The sequence below is a fragment of the Triticum dicoccoides genome, chromosome 4A (genome assembly GCF_002162155.2).
Source record: "Triticum dicoccoides isolate Atlit2015 ecotype Zavitan chromosome 4A, WEW_v2.0, whole genome shotgun sequence".
Taxonomy (NCBI): Eukaryota; Viridiplantae; Streptophyta; class Magnoliopsida; order Poales; family Poaceae; genus Triticum; species Triticum dicoccoides.
This window is the reverse complement of record NC_041386.1, coordinates 193,214,813-193,234,991: the sequence shown is the minus strand read 5'-3', so window position 1 is coordinate 193,234,991 and position 20,179 is coordinate 193,214,813.

The following is a 20,179-nucleotide window of genomic DNA, read 5'->3' as shown; positions in this document are numbered from 1 at the left end:
GCTTGAACGACACCTGGTCCATACCACAATCTTCTCCTCCCCCCCGGCAAACTTGTGTGCGATGGAACCTTCTTTTCCTTTGTTGAAAAGAAGAAAGAAGAGAAAATAATGATATGGAGCCCTTCGGCTCATTATTGCTTACCGGATGTAGGTGTTGTACAAAGTGTCAGATAACGCATGCAAGAAAGAAACTAATGCATGAAATGGATAAGTTGTGCGGAGCACATGGGGTTCTATTTATGCACGGGATCTGCGCCCGGCTTTGTACAAAGGATTACATGCAATAGTGGCAAGACTTGTACAAAACGTGGTTGCCGGAATGGGTTCTGGCAACCGCGCCCTACGGGAAAAACTTACGAAGATGTTCTATGTTCTAGGAGTTGCTCACTGGAATGCCATCTTCGGTCTCAAGGCGGACAGCGCCGGGCCTTGTGACTCGTTTCACCCGATAAGGGCCTTCCCACTTTGGCGTCAACTTGTTGGAATTCTTGGCGGACTGAACGCGCCGAAGAATAAGGTCGCCTTCCTCGAAGCTTCTGGCCTTCTCGCGCATTGACCAGATTGTTGACTCCACAGCCGGATGTGAATTGCTTTCATTTCATGATGCATACTCAGGATACCATCAGATCTTCATGGCAGAATAAGATGAAGAGAAAACCGCATTTATCACCCCGTGTGGCACGTACTGCTTCGTACGGATGCCTTTCGGTTTGAAGAATGTTGGTTCAACATTTGCAAGGGTAGTCCACCACACTTTTGAGCCGCAGATGCACAGAAATGTGGAAGCCTACATGTTTTGCTTTATTAACATCAGTGAAATCAATACAAAGCCTCCATTTCCCGTTAGCCTTGCGCACGACAATAGGATTGGCCAACCATGTGGGATGGAGCACTCCTCTGACAAGGCCTGCTGCTTCCAACTTCTTGATTTCTTCTGCGATGAATTCTTGGCGCTCCAGTGCCTATTTCCTGACTTTCTGCTTGACGGGCCGCGCATGAGGACAGACGGCAAGCTAGTGCTCAATTACTTTCCTGGGAACACCGGGGATATCAGACGGTTGCCACGCAAACACGTCGACATTCGCCCGCAGGAAAGCAACAAGCGCGCTTTCCTATTTGGGGTCAAGAGTGGCGCTGATGGTGAAGGTACCACCAGTGCCGTCCTCCTTGGCGGACACCTTCTTGGTCTCAGGTGGAGCTGTCATTGCCTTCTTACACTTGCCGGTGGAGCTCCCGGGGGGAAGAAGAAGACCATGTCCGGCAAGAGCTCGCCATTGAGCAGATCGAAGCATCAAAGCGCGTCAAGGATGTACGAAGGCTTGCCGGTTGCGTGGCTGCTCTCAGCAGCTTTATCTCTAGATCTGCTGAGCGCGCCCTGCCATTTTTCAAAATTTTGAAAAAGGCAGGTCCAATAAAATGGACTCCGGAGGCGGAGGCTGCGCTGCAGGACTTGAAGAGATACCTGTCCTCCACTCCAACACTTGTCACACCTAAGCCGCAAGAGAAGTTGCTGCTGTATATAGCGGCAACCAATCAAGTGGTTAGTGCTGTGTTAGTGGCGGAGAGGAAGGCAGATGATGAGCCAGCAACCGCGGCAGATGCATCCAGCGATAAGCAGGGGGCTTCGCCGACAAGCTCTGGTCCCGACAGAGATGGATCAGCGCAGGAGCATGATAAGATGCAGAAGAGAATGGTGCAGTGTCCAGTTTACTTTGTCAGTTCCCTTCTACAGGGGGCTAGATCAAGGTACTCTGGTGTGCAGAAGTTGCTTTTCGGCCTCCTCATGTCCTCGAGGAAGCTGCGCCATTACTTCCAAGCACATGAGATCACAGTTGTCACTCGCTTTCCGCTGAAGAGGATACTGCAAAATCCAGAAGCAACAGGCAGGATTGTCGAGTGGGCGCTGGAACTGTCAAGCTTTGGCCTCAAGTTTGAGAGCACTTCAACTATCCAAAGCAGAGCATTGGCAGAGTTCATAGCAGAATGGACGCCAACACCAGATGAAGAAATTCCAGAGACGAGCATCCCCGTCAAGGAGGCAAGCAAAGAATGGCTGATGTACTTTGATGGTGCGTTCTCGCTGCAAGGCGCCGGTGCGGGCGTGCTGCTTGTCGCGCCCACCGGAGAGCACCTCAAGTACGTAGTCCAGATGCACTTTCCCAAGGAGCAAGCAACCAACAATACTGCAGAGTATGAAGGATTGCTTGCCGGTCTCAGAATCGCAGCAGACCTTGGGATCAAGAAGCTCATTGTCAGGGGTGACTCACAGCTTGTCGTCCGCCAAGTGAACAAGAACTACCAGAGTCCATTGATGGAAGCATATGTTGATGAAGTGAGGAAGCTAGAAGAGCACTTTGACGGCCTACAGATGGAGCATATCCCAAGAGCTCAGAATGACATTGCTGATGGCCTGTCAAAGTGCGCCGCACTAAAGTTACCTGTGGAACCAGGGATCTTTGTGCTCAAGTTGACTCAACCATCCGTAACACCATCAACTGGACAAAGCAAGAAGAGGAAGTTGGTTTCTGGTGACTACTTTCTGGCAGAGCTCCCCGAAGCCGCCGCCAAGAAAGTCCCCAAGATCAACACCAAGGATGCTGAGGGGCAGTCTGCTCCGGCAAGCCTTATGGTTTGTTCCGTTGAAGCAGACGCTCCCGACAAGTTTTGCTCTGGCAAGCTTGCCGGGGAACATCAAGCTCCGGCAGGGCCGCAAGTCCTTGCCGTAGAAGCGGATTTTCCCGCAGCAGCAGATGTGCCTTTAGTCCTTGTTGTCGAGCCACAAGCTCTAGCATGGGCACAGCAGATTGTCCATTTCCTTCAGACAGGAGAACTTCCCGAAGAGCAAGAAGAAGCGGAAAAAGTAGCCCGGCAGTCAAGTATGTACCAGTTTGTCGATAGCATACTGTACAGAAGAAGACTCAACGGTGAGAAATTGAAGTGTATTTCCTGGGAAGATGGACAAAAGCTGTTGGCAGAGATACATGGAGGCATATGTGGCCACCACATTGGCGCAAGAGCACTTGCCGGCAAAGCTTTCCGGCAAGGTTTCTTTTGGCTGATAGCCCTCCAGGATGCAACTGCACAAGTAACCAAGTGTGAAGCGTGCCAGTTCCACTCCAAAATGATACACCAGCCAGCTCAAGCTCTCCAGACGATCCCTTTATCCTGGCCATATTCGGTCTGGGGGCTCGATATCCTCGGCCCTTTCCCCCGAGCTGTCGGGGGCTTTGAGTACTTGTACGTCGCAATCGACAAGTTCACAAAGTGGCCGGAAGTGCAGCCAGTGAGGAAGGTGACAGCACTGTCAGCAGTCAAGTTCTTCAGGTCAATTGTTTGCCGTTTCAGGATCCCTAACAGGATCATCACCGACAACGGCACGCAATTCACGAGCCGCACCTTCATGCAGTACGTCCAAGACCTTGGCGCCAAGGTCTGCTTCGCTTCTGTTGCTCATCCAAGAAGCAACGGTCAAGTAGAGAGGGCAAATGCTAAAGTGCTGCGTGGGCTCAAGACCAGAACTTTCGACAGGCTGCGCAAGTGCGGAAGAAACTGGATCGAGGAGCTGGCGGTGGTTCTTTGGTCGATCAGAATGATGCCAAATCGAGCCACTGGCCAGACGCCTTTCGCTCTAGTCTATGGAGCAGAGGCAGTTCTCCCCACGGAACTCGTATACGGATCGCCTCGAGTGCTCGCTTATGATGAGCTTGAGCGAGAACAGCTGCGACAAGACGACGCGCTGCTCCTTGAGGAAGATCATCTTCAGGCTGCTGTATGAGCTGCTCGATACCAGCAAGCTTTGCACTGCTACCGTAGCCGCAAAGTTAAGGCCAGAAGCTTCGAGGAAGGCGACCTTGTTCTTCGGCGTGTTCAGTCCGCCAAGAATTCCAACAAGTTGACGCCGAAGTGGGAAGGCCCTTATCGGGTGAAACGAGTCAAAAGGCCCGGCGCTATCCGCCTTGAGACCGAAGATGGCATTCCGGTGAGCAACTCTTGGAACATAGAACATCTTCGTAAGTTTTTCCCGTAGGGCGCGGTTGCCGGAACCCGTTCTGGCAACCACCTTTTATACAAGTCTTGCCGCTGTTGCATGTAATCCTTTGTACAAAGACGGGCGCAGATCCCGTGCATAAATAGAACCCCATGTGCTCCGCACAACTTATCCATTTCATGCATTAGTTTCTTTCTTGCATGCGTTATCTGACACTTTGTGCAGCACCTACATCCGGTAAGCAATAACGAGCCGAAGGGCTCCATATCATTATTTTCTCTTCTTTCTTCTATTCAACAAAGGAAAAGAAGGTTCCATCGCACACAAGTTTGCCGGGGGGGAAGGAGAAGATTGTGGTATGGACCAGGCGTCGTTCAAGCAAAGTTTTGCCTTGCCGGGAAGCAAACGACAGAAAAGCTAAGTTGCCAAAGTTTGAGCAATCAATTTTTAAATTTTTGAGTTATCTTCCTCGAACGACCCTGCTTTGTATGGAAAACCTGTGCGCAGAGGAACCAACTCGTGGCTAGTTGCGCCCTTACTATGTTTCGAGTCTGCTCAACAACTTAAGTGTGTTGCATCTAGTCGCGACAAGGTTTCTTGTCGGAAGCAGCACCGCCAGCAGGCTGCTGACGTTCTGCACTCAGCGCTCGCGGCTCGGGTGCCTGCGCGGACAAGTTCCCTAGAAGCGTAGGGTAAAAACATACAAAGGAAAGAATCTAGTAGAGGAAATAACATAGCAATTGATAACAGAAATAACGTTATATTACAAGATAACTTGTCGCAGCTCTAACAGACAGTTTTCATAACATGATTAGCAGCGACAAGGGAAAAGAAGAAATGAGCGGCCTAGTCTACGCGATCGCCCTCAACCCTCTTGATCTCACTCACCTTGTCCACAATGGGTGCGACAAGGGCCTTGAGTGCGTCCCGATCGGCGTCTGGCGGCAAGGACTTGAGGACGTTGGTGAAGCTGAGGCCTGGATTGCGGAAGGCCACCTTCATCAGCACCTTCTGGAGAACCCTGGCGCAGATTTTGCGCGACTCGTCGGCCAGCTGCTTTGGGATGCTCTCCCGGGGCCGCTGGAGTGCCGTCGCCATGCCCTTGAAGAATAGGCTGAGCTTGGCGCTAGGTTGGAGATTCTCGTCGGAGGGATACCCAAAGTCCTCCATCCCCAGCTGCGCCAGCTCCTCGTCGATGACTGCGGCAATATTCACCAGACCCTCGGTCCAGTGCTCCACAGTATCTCTGAATGAGTTCTGGGTAACTGCGATGCTCTCCAGCAGCGCCTTGTCAGCCTTGACCTTCTCCGACAAGGTCTTCTCCCGCTCCTTGGCGGCGTCCAGCGTCTGCGTCAGCGTGGCCAGCTTCAACTCCAGGTCTGCATTGGAATCCTTGGCGGCGCTGAGCTCCTTGCCCCTCTCAGCGAGAAGAACTTGCAGCTCACCGTGGGCAGCAGCATCCTTCTCACGCTCACGCTTGAGCGCGGCAAGCTCCTCGCCGCTCTTCCCGATGTTGGCCTCCAGCTGCGCCACCTTCTCCTCCAGCTCTTTCTTGGAAGCCTCTGCGATTGCGGCAGCGTCCTTTGCCTCCTTGAGTGCCCCGCCAAGTGCTTGCTCGTGCTCGGCGAGCTCCTCCTCGTAGCTGTCGAGGTTGGCCTTCCGCTGCACCAATTCTCCTTCTCGCGCGGACTGCTTCTCGGCGGCCAGCCTTTGTTCCTCCTCAGCTTCAGCCTTCTCGAGAAGGAAGGCCGTGCGCTCCTCGTCGAGTTGCTCCCGCTCCTGTGCCAGGGACCGGAGAGCTTCTTGATTGTGGCCCCGGAGCTCCTCCGCACGCTTCTCCATGTCAACTCCCGCCTTCGCGACAAGCGCTTCCCGGGAAGCCAGCTTGGCTTGCCGTGCGCGGTAGAGTGACAGCAGCTTCCGCAGCAGCTGCTCCTCCTCAGGCTCGCCATTGCTGCTGCTGGGCGCGTCGACCAACGACAGTCCAGCAGAGGCGAGCACCTCCTCATCGAAAGTTTCCCCCTTGACCGGCGCCCTGGAGCTCGACGCCCAGGGTAGCTTGATGAAGATATCGTCACTGGCCTTCAAGTAGGCGCCGGGCTGGGGCTCCTCGGAGCCCAGCTCCATAGAAGCGGCAGAGGGATCGGCGGTCGGCGCAGCGCCTGGCGCTCCTGCGGCCTCAGGGTCGTCAGTGCAATCGCCCGACCCCTCGCCAGCTTCTGCGGCGGCAGCCTTGGCGGCCTCCTCGCCGGCGGTCTCATCAGCACCGGCCCCTTCCTCGCCGGCGCCCTCTGTCTCCATTGGCTCAGCAGCAGATGGGTCTGAAGAACGAAGAAGGGAGAAAAATCAATCAAAAATCCAAGAGAAGAAAATCAGAAGGAGAAGAACCCAAGGGAAAGTTTTTGGACAAGTGAATTACCTGTGCCAAGACCTGCAGTTGCGGTCTCGGCCGCCGCAGGATCGACGGTGCTGCCCCTTGCCGGAGAGCGCTCCCTTACCGGGAACTCCTCCCTTGGCGGCGTAGTCGAAGCAGATGGCACTTCGGGACCAGCTTCCGGGCACTCCTGATATGGCTGCTCTGCTCCTACACGAATCAACAAGCAAGATATCAACAAAGGAAAAAGCACTCATGCGCGCCTGACAACGGAAAGCTAACTATGAACTTACGCTGGGGGCTGCGCTGGGGGCTGCTTTGAGGAGTGGTTGCCGGGTCCGTCAAGGTGGTCTCAGACCCACCCCCTGCTGACACGGTGGGGTCATCTTCGATGACAATCACCGCGGCCTTGGCCCTCTTCGCCGCTCTCTGGGCCAGCGTCCTGAAAAGAAAGGAGTCCAGATTGAAGCAAGTCAGATACAAGATAAAAACAGCAAGATTGAAGAACTACAAGAGCACCAAAGAAACTTACTCTTCTTCCTCCTCGTCGGAGCTGAGCGCGGAAAGATCGAAGTCCGGCCCCCCTCCGGTGCGGCGAGGCGGAGGAGTAGGATCCCTTGCCCGCTTGGCAGGGGCGGTGGCGGTGGCCCGGGAAGATCCCGCTCCAGTTGCCGCTGCTGTGTGAGGCGCTCCTGCGGCAACATTGCTCGCCGCGGTAGAGCGTGTCGCACGGCTCGGCGGCTGTTGACCCGGCTGCCGCCCCGCTATGTCCGCGGCCCTGCGAAGACGCCTTTTTGGCGGGGCCGGGGGCTCCGCCTGCGGCAAGCTTTCTGAAGGCTCGGGCTCTTCCTCGCCGGCCTCGCTCGGCTCAGCTTCAGAGCCGGCAGGATCTTCCTCGCCAATGAACTCCGCGCGCTCGGCGAGGTTTGCCGCTTCTGCCGCCTCCGCCTCCTCCACAGTGAACCCGAACACGCCCGCGGCAGCTGCGGTCGCAACCTCTTCTGCCCTAGTGGCGATGCGCTGCAGCTCCTTGTCGGTGGTGTCACGGGTGAGGCTCTTCTGCTCGTCAGCGCGGACCGGCACTTCTTCCAAATTGTCGAAGAATGCTTGCACGACGTCATCCGCAGGCTCTTGCCAAGTTGGAACGATTCCGTGTGAATCGCACAACGGCATCATGGCGCGGATCCGGTCAAGCGAAGAATTATTGCACAATGGAACGACGCCCCTCGCCAGCATGAATGGGTGCTGGGGATCGCGTTTGAACAAATCCAGGAGCATTGCATCCAGCTCCATGACGGTGAAGTTGTAGTTGAGGCCCAGCCGCAGCCTCATGATGTCCGCCGAGTTCTTGAATTCCCAGGCGGGCCTCCCCCTCTCCTGCAGGGGGGCGATGCGGCGGCGGAGGAAATCTGCGCCTACAGCACCTACAGTGAGCCCGGCAAGCCTGAGGCAAAGGATCCTAGTAATGGCGATCTTCAGCCTCTCGTCTTCCGGGGCCATGTTGCTCCAGTCATTGCCGCGCACTATTGGAGCTTGGCGCACGGCGGTGAAGGGATGCGGATTCTCCTCGACGATCCAGCACCACTCCGCTCTCCACTCCTCCCACTTGCTGCGGAGCTCACCCTCCAAGTACGCCTCCTTCTTGCCGACTCTCGAGATCCAGGCGATCCCTCTGGCAAGCGGCTCTCCTCTCTCTACCCGAGTAATGAAGAAGTGGCTGAAAAGGGCAACATTGGGGTGGACTCCGACAAAGTTTTCGCACAAATGTGCGAAAACCGCCATGGTCAGAACGGCGTTGGGGGTGAAATCAAGGAGGCGGAGGCCGTAGGTGTTCATGATATCGCAGAAGAACTCCGAGAAGGGCGGGCAGAGCCTGCAATAGAACAATAGCGTGAAGAATGGGTACCCGTTTGGAGCCAGTCCCGAAGCAGCGGCCGGGAGTACCCTCGTGCGCGGATGCGCCCGCGTCTCCGTCAGCTCCCTCGCGCCGAGCTGGGGGGAGAAGATCGCCCGCCACAGCGCCGCGAGCCGCTGCGCCTCGGCCGACTTCACACCCTTTCCCTTGTCGGCTTTCGGAGCAATGGCGGAGGTGGTGGGGAGGTCGACGGTGTTGGTGATGCTGGTGGCAATGGGGGGCGGAGCGCTGCTCTCTCGGCTTCGAGAAGAAGGGGGGGGAGCGGCGGAGGTTCGTGAAGATGGAGTAGTAGCAACCAGCGAGGGGGAACGAACTGCCCCTGTTTCCTCTGCTTATAAAGAGGGACGGGGCGGACGTTTCGCCCTTCCGAATAAAGAACCACCCACGATCTCTCCCACGATGCCGCATTCAACGCGTGCCGTTAGGGGAGAGCGCGGTGGATACGGAGCGAGATTCGGCGTGGCCCAGTCCACATGTGCCCGTGCCCTGTCTTGGGGCTGCCCAACAGCGCTCGGCACCGTGTCTGGCCCAGGCCCGGGGGCTCCTGTCGGTGTACTAGAATAGGGGTACCCTAGTACCCCGAACTTGTGCACGGGCAGTTGCAGCACCCCGCGGCAAGGCTTGCCGGGCTAACACCAAGATCCTCCGTGGTTCCCTTGGAGCCATTCAAGAACAAAGTATTTAAGCTCAGGAGACAAGGCCCCGGCAAGAGGAGCTTGCCGGGAAGGCCAAACAAGGCACTCCAAGGAACTTGCCGCGATGCGCCACGCGCTCCGGCAAGGCAACAAGGCCCTGGCAAGAGGAGCTTGCCGGGAAGACCAACCAAGGTACCTCGAGGCCCGGTAAGCGGCAAGCTTCCGGACCCGACAAGATAACAGCAGCGGCAAGGCGCTTGCCGCGGCAGGCGGCCACTCTGTGCCCACGCTCCAGCGCATCCACCAACGTGCCACTCTGGGGGCCTCTCCAGGCGCGCGTGGCGGGAGGCTGTGCAGCCAGCGGTGCGCAGTGGCATGCGAAGCTGACAAGATCGCCATCGTAGCGAACGGTGGCGCCCCTAACGGTCCTTTTCTGCACTGTTTGGGCGACTCAGACGGGTAGTTAATGCCCTTGTCCCCTGCCGTCAGGGTTAGGTAGGGTGCACTGTACAAGTAACTGTACCAACCACCTCACTTTTTACATTTGTACCCTTCTTTGCTTTGCCACCTGTCGGTGACCCCTTTAGCGTATAAAAGGAGGCCCATGCGCAACGTAGAGGGGGTTCGCGAGGTTCGACTCATTCGTAACCCAGAAAAACACTACGCTCTCTCTCTGGAGCAAGAACACAAGATAATCAAACAAGCAGCAGTAGGAGTGTTATCTCTCCGGAGAGCTCCGAAGCTGGGTAAACTGCTCGTGTGCTTCGCCTCGATCTGCTCTTCGTGTGATCTCCGCCCCCCGCCGAACCGAAAGGGGCCCGGTCCGCCGGCCCCATAGGTGTTCGTGGATTCAGTTTCCCCGACATTTATCCAAACACCGTGGTACGGGTAACTTCATGAATTCCCTCGCCCCTTTACCTAGTTGGTTATCTACTTATTGTCCCATCATGGATGGGAAAGATATACTCTTGATACTCGGGTATAATCACATTCCTTTCCATTGTTTTGTTCAACCTTTCTTGTAACCTAAATATCCAAGCAGTAATATTTTGCTGCTTAGGTAAACACCTCAATGCACAACTCTCTCAGTAAGACTCTATTACTATTGTTGATGACATTCCGATAACCACCGATGGATGAGAACTTTGCCTATTGGTCCGCCTCGTTCAACGAGCAAGAAAATGGTTCTCTTCGTCCCTCGCCCTTGGTACCAATGTTGTTGCCGACATAACCAACAGACTATCCTCTGACATGCCTTGCTTTCATGATCACCGTCACCACCCTTCCTACTTTTAATCCACATGGTGGGCCCATAACCCAGTTCCATAGGATTGAAACTTGACTCTCCTGTACCCCCTGTTTATAAGGTTATTCCTCATGCTTGGCTTCGTATCATGTCACAAGCCACCTTCCGAGAGATGATCTATTCCTGATGCTCTGAACCCCTTCCTCACACTCTGTTCAGGTATCAATCGTTTGTCCATTCACTCGAGACTTCCAATTATACCTTCATACTTTGCTCTCGATGTTTACTAAGTTTCAACTCGAGAGATACTTCTGCCTCACTCCTTGAATTGTTCACCAGATAATTAACCCAACAAGGGTCAGTTCTCCCAAACTTACTCTTTACTCCCCCTCTTAAATCTCGGGACGAGATTTCTTGTAGTAGAGGAGACTTGTAACACCCCGAGAATCATGCTACAGTAACTCCACACTAATGATGCCAGGTCATCATCATCATGCCCTAAGAAAAATAGTTAAGAATACTTCAACCTCATTTTCAAATTTAAAAAGCAAGTCAAATATTTATTTCTTTAAGCAGTAAAACAAAAATGTTCACATTGCCCTATAAATTCCCCTGACTTTTTCATGTTGGAGCCAGCCTCTTCTGAATTTCCAAAATCCCACTGGGAATTAATTTAGTGCTACATCATCAATTCAATTGGCCTCTTCAATTTCTAAAAATGGTTAGACAACTCCTTTTGAATCCAAACTTTCTGTTCCATCTCAAGATATCGTCCTAGTATTATGTGCCACATTTGGTTCAAACAAAACTCAATTGACACTAAAAGAAAATGCAAAATAGATCAAATAAAAAGAAAAATTGTAATGGAAAGCAAAAAAATAATAGAAAGGGAAAAGGGAAAGTAATAGAGCGCACTGTTGGTCTGGACTCTAGCCGCACATAGTGTAGCCCAGCCCAACAGCTGCAACTTTTCTTCCTCCTCCCGCTACAGAAGAAGGCCGGATGCCATGGCGAGTGCCCGATCCCCCTTGCTACAGCCGCGCCTTGGGGTAGATAAGATTTCCCTCGGAACCCCCCTCGTTCCCCTCTCAAACCCTAGCAGCCCCCAGTTCTACCCCCTGCTCTTCCCCTTGCTCTTTTCGCCTCGCACGAGCACCACAGTCCCCGTCGCCACGTCGACCCCGCGGCCACCGACCTCACTGCATCCCGCCACCGAGTCCATCGGCGCCGTTGACGAACGCTCCATCGACTGGTGTTGCCCGTGGGAGCCCGAAGCCCCTTCCCTGTCCTCTACCTCGTCGTCGATTTCCTAGGCCACGACGAACCCCCGCCGCCGAATTCGGCATCGGCAGTCCTCCCCGAACGCGCCATCCACCTCCGCTGTAAGCACCACGCCCTCCGCCCTGTTTAACCCCTCGCTCCCACGCCGTTGCTCACCGCACCCGAACGTCATCCTGCACGCGTGCTCGCCGCGGCCTCGCCCGCCTATACTACTGCCCCATGCTGTGCCCGCGCACGACGTAGCCTTGGTCACGCCTGTAATCGCCACTGCCCTCTTCAACGCACGCCTAGTTGACCTTGCCTTGCAGGGCCACGTTCCGTCGCGAGCAGCGCCGCCCGAGGACCGACGGCTGCTGGCCCTGACGCCGGGCGCCGCTACGAGCCGCCTCCACTCCTACCACTTTCCCCCATCTGCAGCGCCACCTCTCGGGCTCTCTGACGCGCCCGCCCGCGCCCCAATGGTCGCTGGAGCCGGCCGGCCAGAGCCTCGCTGCCGCTCATCCCTGTCGCCGTCTGCCCGCTGACCCGCAGCCGCTCGTGCGCCTGGCACTGCCCCACGTAGCCCCGTTGCCACTGCTTTGCTCCGCTGCTGCTGGAAACACCGCTGGCCACAGCGCCTGCCTGCGCCTCCACTCGCGCTCGCCACCAGCCGCCGCCTCCGCCGCAGCTCCCACGCGTGGCCGCGCCCACCCCGTGCCCGCTCGCCACCGTCCACCTTCCCTCCGCCTGCCTCTGCCGCCTGCTCCACCTCGCCCCTCCGTGTTGCCTCCGACCACCGGCCTCTCGCTCGTCCGGCCGGCCGCGCCGTGGCCGCTAGCGCGTGCACGACCATGGCCGAGCGGCTGAATGTGTGGCCTGGTGCAACTGCCGCGTGGGCCACCCCCCTCACAAATTAGTTAGCACTAATTTTTAGGGTTAGTTTAACCCTAACTAGTCAGTGACATGTGGGGCCTGCTGTTAGAATTAAAGTGTTAAAATAAATTAGGTTTACCTAAGACAATGACACACGGGACCCACTTGCACTGTTCATCTGTTGACTAGTCAAATATTGACTGGGTCAACTCTGCTCACTGACCCCACATGTCATCCTCTGGTACACTTCTATGTACACAGATCTGGGTGCACCTAGCGTTTTAATCTTTATTTTCGAATTAAGAGTACCTTCAGAATATTTTTTTATAACTTTGAAAATTCATAGAAAATTAACCGTAGCTCGGATCGAAAAACTATATATATGAAAGTTGCTCAGAACGACGAGACGAACCCGAATACACTACCCACATACCTGTCAGATGCCTCTAACTATCTGAACATGGAACTTTCCCCCTCCGGACATTTGTCTGACACAGGTCTGGAACCGGGAAAACATTCCCGACTGTTTTCCCCCTTCACCTTTATCGTTTAGCCATATGTTAGGTCACACCCGACACATCTTATTGTCATGTTATGCTTTGTGGTGCTATGTTGCTTTATATTTACTGTTTCTTCCCCCTCTTCTCTCCGGTAGACCCCGAGACCGATGTTGCTCCTGTGATCGACTACGTCGACGATGACCCCTCCTTGCCAGAGCAACAAGGCAAGCAAACCTCCCTTGAGCATTTCGATATCACCCATTTCCTTCCCTCTCATGCTTGCATTAGAACTGCTACTGATTTCTGTATGATCCTACTCTGATGCATAGCCTGTTGTTGTTACCTACTTTTATACCTTACCTGCTTATCCTAAACTGCTTAGTATAGGTTGATTAGAGATCCATCAGTGACCCCACCTTGTCCCACTTGCCTCGCTTTATGTTCGATGACTCGATCAACATGATAGACGTCCAGGCCCCGACACCACACATCACCCCCCTAGTTGTACAACTCTGCAGAGTTACCATCGAGTGCCGAGGGTGGAACCTCTTACATCACTCCTGATGAGATCTCTATAGTGTCGCTATACGGTCGAGTTCATCGAGCGTGATTTCCTCCTTAACCACATCCGTTACCGCTCTGTCGTGCAACCCCGTAAGTATGAACCTCGAGGGTGGATCCTCTTATGTTCACCTTGATGACAACATCGAGTGGTATTCACCGGGGGTGATTCCTCGGGTTTTCCCCTTGGTGTTAGACACACAGTTACTATGGTTACTATGACTTTGCACTGAGCCATGTTACTAAAGACGGGTCAGCCCTGAGGGGTACCCGTGCGAGCTTAATAGCGAGTGATGTGGAGGCGGGTTGACCTGGAAGGTGCCCGCGAGATACTTATGAGGCGTGGCCGGGCATTCTTAGCCCTTGCCGCAAGTACTCGAGACGGGGCGACGGGGTCGCATCGATCGTGAGTTTCTGCTCATTACCGCGTGCTCCTAATCCACTACGATTTGGATATTTGATCCTAGGGGCCTCTGGCCTGATAGCACTAACCATCACGTGGGCATAGTATGGACGCTCTGCGTCGTATACATCAGCCGAAGCTTAATAGACGTCAGCGACTGAGCGGCGCGCGTCGGGTTACACTCCATAAGCTCCTGCCTTGTTGAAGGAGGTAGCTAGGTCTGCTCACCGGCCGCCCACGCAACGTGCAGGAGTTCCCGAGAAGATGGCCCATGACCCTTGGGGGCATAGGTTTAGTCCGGCATGCTGGCCTCTCTGTTAAGCCTTGGCCGGGTTGTGGCATATTGTTTGGCCGAGGCCGGGCATGACCCAGGAAAGTGTGTCCGGCCGGAGTTAATCGAGCATGGTGGGTAAGTTGGTGCACCCCTGCAGGGAAGAAAACATCTATCGATAGCCTGTCCTACGATAACGGACACTTGGAGTTGTATCCCGATCGATACAACTAGAACTGGATACTTGTGATGAGAACTGAATGGTGATGAGAATTGGATTGTGATGATAACTGGATAGTATGGCTCTGGGATTGCTTTCTCGCAGGGAGTCGAGAAAGGATCTCTGGCCGAGGTTGATAACACTACTACTTTACTTTATGCTACTCTTATCTCTTCTGATGCTGCAAGATGCTCGGAGATGCTAAAGATGCTAGTCTTCGATAGGAGTAGGCCTTCTCTCTATTCTGGCATTTCTGCAGCCCAGTCCACATATAGAGCTTTCCTTTGATAATGTTGCATATGTAGTGTAGATCCTTGCTTGCGAGTACTTTGGATGAGTACTCACGGTTGCTTTGCTCCCCCTTTTCCCCCTTTCTTCTTATTTCCGTTTTATGCAACCACATGTCGGAGCCCAGGAGCCAGATGCCACCGCCGATGCTTACTACTATGTGGAGGCCGCCAACGACCAGGAGTAGTTAGGAGGCTCCCAGGCAGGAGGCGTTGCCTTTTCGATCATTGTTGTTTTTGTGCTAGCCTTATTAAGGCAAACTTGTTTAACTTATGTCTATACTCAGATATTGTTGCTTCCACTGACTCTTGTGTATTCGAGCTTATGTATTCAAGTGCTCGAGGCCCCTGGCTTGTAATATAAAGCTTGTATTATTTTAATTTGTGTCTAGAGTTGTGTTGTGATATCTTCCCGTGAGTCCTTGATCTTGATCGTACACATTTGCGTGTATGATTAGTGTATGGTCAGATCAGGGGCGTCACAAGTTGGTATCAGAGCCAACTGCCTGTAGGTAGCCCCCTTTCCAACTCCCTGGCCGGAGTTGAGTCTAGTCACTGAAAAACTTTTACTAACATTGGATGTGTGTCTTACGGGCCCACTATGACATCGGGTGATATTAGCATCTTTTATTCCTCGACCTATACTCTGGAACTCTGACCTCTCTTCTATTCGGGTTAAATGATTTTACTAACTCTGACTCTAGGTTCTCGTAACTACTTCCTTCCGGAGAGACCCTTGCTCCAGATGATTGCTTGGTGCACCGAAGGATTATGCAGATACCCTCCGATGTTCTCTTCGGACTTTGTGCCCGTTGCTTTTGCAATTCCCTGCCACCATAATATCCCTATGGATAAATACACACCTGTTATTCTTACTTTTATTCCTAGTTGATCTTGATATTACAAAATACCTTGAAATTATATCTATTGTTCTGAGAATACTTTGTGCCTACTGACTTGTAGTTCTTTGCCACCTGAATACCCGTACAGATAATTTCTCGCACTTATCGAGTATCTGCTCATCCCCAGATGATTCATGTATTTCACAGAAGTCTTTGAAATACCATTCGTTCTTCCAAAAATCCTCAACAATCTATTGCTCTTAAAATTCTTGCTTTCTTGCATTATGATTAACCCCATAAGTATAGTAATATTATTGGCATCCGTTGTCATTATCATTTTGAGTCCATTGATTCAATATGTTGCGAATGCTCACAATCCTCAAGCAGATCCTATAATTTATCTTTCTAGCTTAGACGCCACCTTGGACATGAGCTAGTTCTCGGCCAATCAAGTTACAATTGACTGTGCCTCCAAGTTTATTCAACTTACTCATATTTGATCAGAGCATCTGATTCTGATACATCGGTCTGGAAATCATAATTTCTTTGTATTTAAGCATCGAATTATTTAGATGTTTCAATAATCTGATGCCTTTGCATTCTTTCTTCTTCTGGTTGGCAACCGATACTCACATCAGTTCCTTTGTGTACAGCCAAATCCTTTGTTGGAATATTATCCGACAGAGTTCTTCATATTCAATAACTTTGTGAGTTTTTCCCCGATACATTATACCTTCGGTAAATTGTATCACCTGCTTTGACTTCAATACTCGGCTTTCGAACTAGTATCTCTTGCTTGGTTGATGGTTGTATAGATTCGTAAAATGCCCCGATGGGTTGAACTTATGCCTTCCATAATCGGTGTGAACCCGGGAGTTCTCACGGGTCATACACTACTGGTGTTACGCCGGATAAAAATTTCTACACTACAAATTAGTCAAAAGCGAGAAGTAAATGAGAGGTTATGCGTTAAAGAAGTGGGAGTCGACCTTGAACTCGTGTTCATGCCCATGGACTTGATGTAGAACTTATCATTGAAGCAGCTCGTAAAAATAATTATTTCTTTGGTACAAGCTCATCTTGTATCCATGAATTGATCCTTGCTATCGTGATTCCGACCATATTTCCTCCTTGATTCCATTTACTGGATAAGTTAAAATACTTATCCTCTGCAAATCATTTCCCCCGTCCAACCTCTACTCCAATTTACCTTCTGGCATTACACCTAGTACTTGATACTGGGAAGCTTTATACCCCATCACATCATTCCTAGCTTGATCGACTAATTTTTTTTATCGTGTCAATTTTTAACTGTGCTACCTGGTCCTTATGCCCGGAGAAACTTCCGACGATGAGCTAAGCTTACGTCGATCTTCCTCATCTTATCATTTCGCCTTGAACAACAAGCTTAATTTCGAGTTTGTGTCGTACCCATGGTTCTAATAACCTTTTGATTCATCATTCCTTTGATTGGATGTCATCGCTGATCGATTACATCTTCATGAAATCTCTCGACAAATGTGTCGTGATCATCATCAACATTCTGAGCTTTTCCAGGGTATCAATCGAATTTATGATGGGAAATACAATCCTTCCCCTCGATGATTTATGTTATCATCGAAAACATTCGTGCCTTTTCCCGAACACAAACTTGTTCATATAATTTTGGAATTACATCCTTCTGACATGTCAATGGATTGCAGCTGAACCCATCGGCCACATCCCCATCTATTTCTTGATAAAAATTTCATGAGATGTTCTAGAAATTCCTGATGGATCCATTGTGAATCCAAGGTCCGACCTTTACCTGATGACCATGTCAATGCTATCCCGAAGCATGACTGTGGTACTCAAACATCAACAAGAACATTGGAAGCATAATGCTAAATGTTTCTTGATCATTTATCCAAACACCGTTGTACGGGTAACTTCATGAATTCATTCGCCCCTTTACCTAATTGGTTATCTACTTATTGTCCCGTCATGGATGGGAAAGATATACTCTTGATACTCGGGTATAATCACATTCCTTTCCATTGTTTTGTTCAACCTTTCTTGTAACCTAAATATCCAAGCAGTAATATTTTGCTGCTTAGGTAAACGCCTCAATGCACAAATCTATCAGTAAGACTCTGTTACTATTGTTGATGACATTCTGGTAACCACCGATGGATGAGAACTTTGCCTATTGGTCCGCCTCGTTCAACGAGCAAGAAAATGGTTCTCTTCGTCCCTCGCCCTTGGTACCAATGTTGTTGCCGACATAACCAACAGACTATCCTCTGACATGCCTTTCTTTCATGATCGCCGTCACCACCCTTCCTACTTTTAATCCACATGGTGGGCCCATAACCCACAATTCCATAGGATTGAAACCTCACTCTTTTGTACCCCCTGTTTATAAGGTTATTCCTCACGCTTGGCTTCGTATCATGTCACAAGCCACCTTCCGAGAGATGATCTATTCCTAATGCTCTGAACCCCTTTCTCACACTCTGTGCAGGTATCAATCGTTTGTCCATTCAGTTGAGACTTCCTATTATACCTTCATACTTTGCTCTCGATGTCTACTAAGTTTCAACTCGAGAGATACTTCTGCCTCACTCCTTGAATTGTTCACCAGATAATTAACCCAACAAGGGTCAGTTTTCCCGAACTTACTCTTCACTCCCCCTCTTAAATCTCGAGACGACATTTCTTGTAGTAGAGGAGACTTGTAACACCCCGAGAATCATGCTACAGTAACTCCACACTAATGATGCCAGGTCATCATCATCATGCCCTAAGAAAAATAGTTAAGAATACTTCAACCTCATTTTCAAATTTAAAATGTAAGTCAAATATTTATTTCTTTAAGCAGTAAAACAAAAATGTTCACATTGCCCTATAAATTCCCCTGACCTTTTTCATGTTGGAGCCAGCCTCTTCTGAATTTCCAAAATCCCACTGGGAATTAATTTAGTGCTACATCATCAATTCAATTGGCCTCTTCAATTTCTAAAAATGTGTCGCGACCGGTTTTCTGGGTATTAATTTCTAGAAAATGGCCGTTGTGCTCACCAGCCCCAGGATTACTGTTAGCTGATGAGGCACCAACTTGATACAGAAATTCCAAGCAAAAATACAAAATGTGTAGTACAAGACCATTTGGGTCTGTGAGTACAACAATTGGTTTCTAGAGGTCGATGGCGGAAGCGGTTTGTGGTTCACCACGGTCTATGGGACTCCATTTCCCACAGGAACAGCTGACCAGGTTAACTCCTATCTTCACGAGGCTGCTATCACTGTTGCTTAGGTTCCGAGGCTGTCATCGCAACGCTCCTCTTCAAGCAAGCAATCTGGCCAAGACAATAGCCAGGGACAAGCCAGTGAGTACTTTTGAATGTACTCGCAAACATTATGAACACGGGTATAATATAGCAAACAATATTCATGCTCTGAAAATATTCTATAATCACAACGTCAGTCATGAAAATAAAATCCTGATGCATGCAAGCAGGTTATCTATATGCAACAGGAATAGGTAATGATAGAATAGTATTAAAATGCACCGATCGGATGTCTGAAGCGACGTCTCGAAAGGATAGTAAAAGTGAGCATGCCTCAATCGGGCATCTTAGCGACACCACATAAAGGGCTTATAAGGTAAATAAATAACAAGCATGCCACAGTCGGGCGTCTCAGCGACACCACATAAAGGGCTTATGAAGAAAATAAAATAACAAGCATGCCACAGTCGGGCGTCTGGGCGACACCACATAAAGGGCTTGTAAGTAAATGAAATAACGAACCTGCCACAGTCGGGCGTCTGAGTGACGCCACATAAAGGGCTTTTATATATATATATATATATATATATATATATATATATATATATATATAAACATAATCATAGTGAATATCCAGGGGGTGGTACCGTCCCAGGGATATTCATTATTTCAAACAATGCAAATGGTTAGTCCATAATGATAATAATCATAACCATCATATATCACAAGTCATAATCAATATTCGGGTTTAGTAGTTTCTCCTCCGAAGACCGACACTAAGACCGACACTTGACCCATCCTAGACTGTAGTCCTTAACCATGGACACGGCTATTCGAATAGGTTTAATATCTCTGCAGAGGGTGTACTATTTACCCATGAGTAACGGATTCCTTTAGTCCATCGGACTAATTCCGTCTACGGTCTTTTAATTGAAACACACCTAACATGCACACACTAGCTTTTACTCGTGTCTGGAATCACCCATGACACCTGTTAAGCAAAACTCTAAGTGGGGAGGCTACAACCTCGCGTAGCATGGGATCAAATTTCTATCGCGCGCTCTAAGGGGTGCCCCCCTCTCGGTCCCAACTGGATACACCCATGCCCCCGGACCAGGTGGCATGCCTACCGGCTACAACCGGTATCTTCCACCATGGCCTCTCTATACGGTGTGTGCCAAGACAAGGGTTAACAACTTACTGAACCATACCCACCTACGGTAGGGACCAGTGGCAGTACGAAACAAGTATGGGGGTTACCGGAACAAGACTCGATCTATGGCCGACTCAGTAGGCTTATGAGTTCCCTGCATGACATGTATATCAAATATATTTCAACCGACGAAATCACCACCCATTATACCTTACTATGCCACACCGGACATAACCATCCCGACGGGGACCGGCGACAAGCTCACTCCTACCCAAGGCAGAGGCTTTCTCGGATTCCTTTCCGGCATGCATGCAAGGCACATGAGGATGATTACCATCACAAGTATATACATTAGCAACGGCAAGGAAAATCACTAATATGC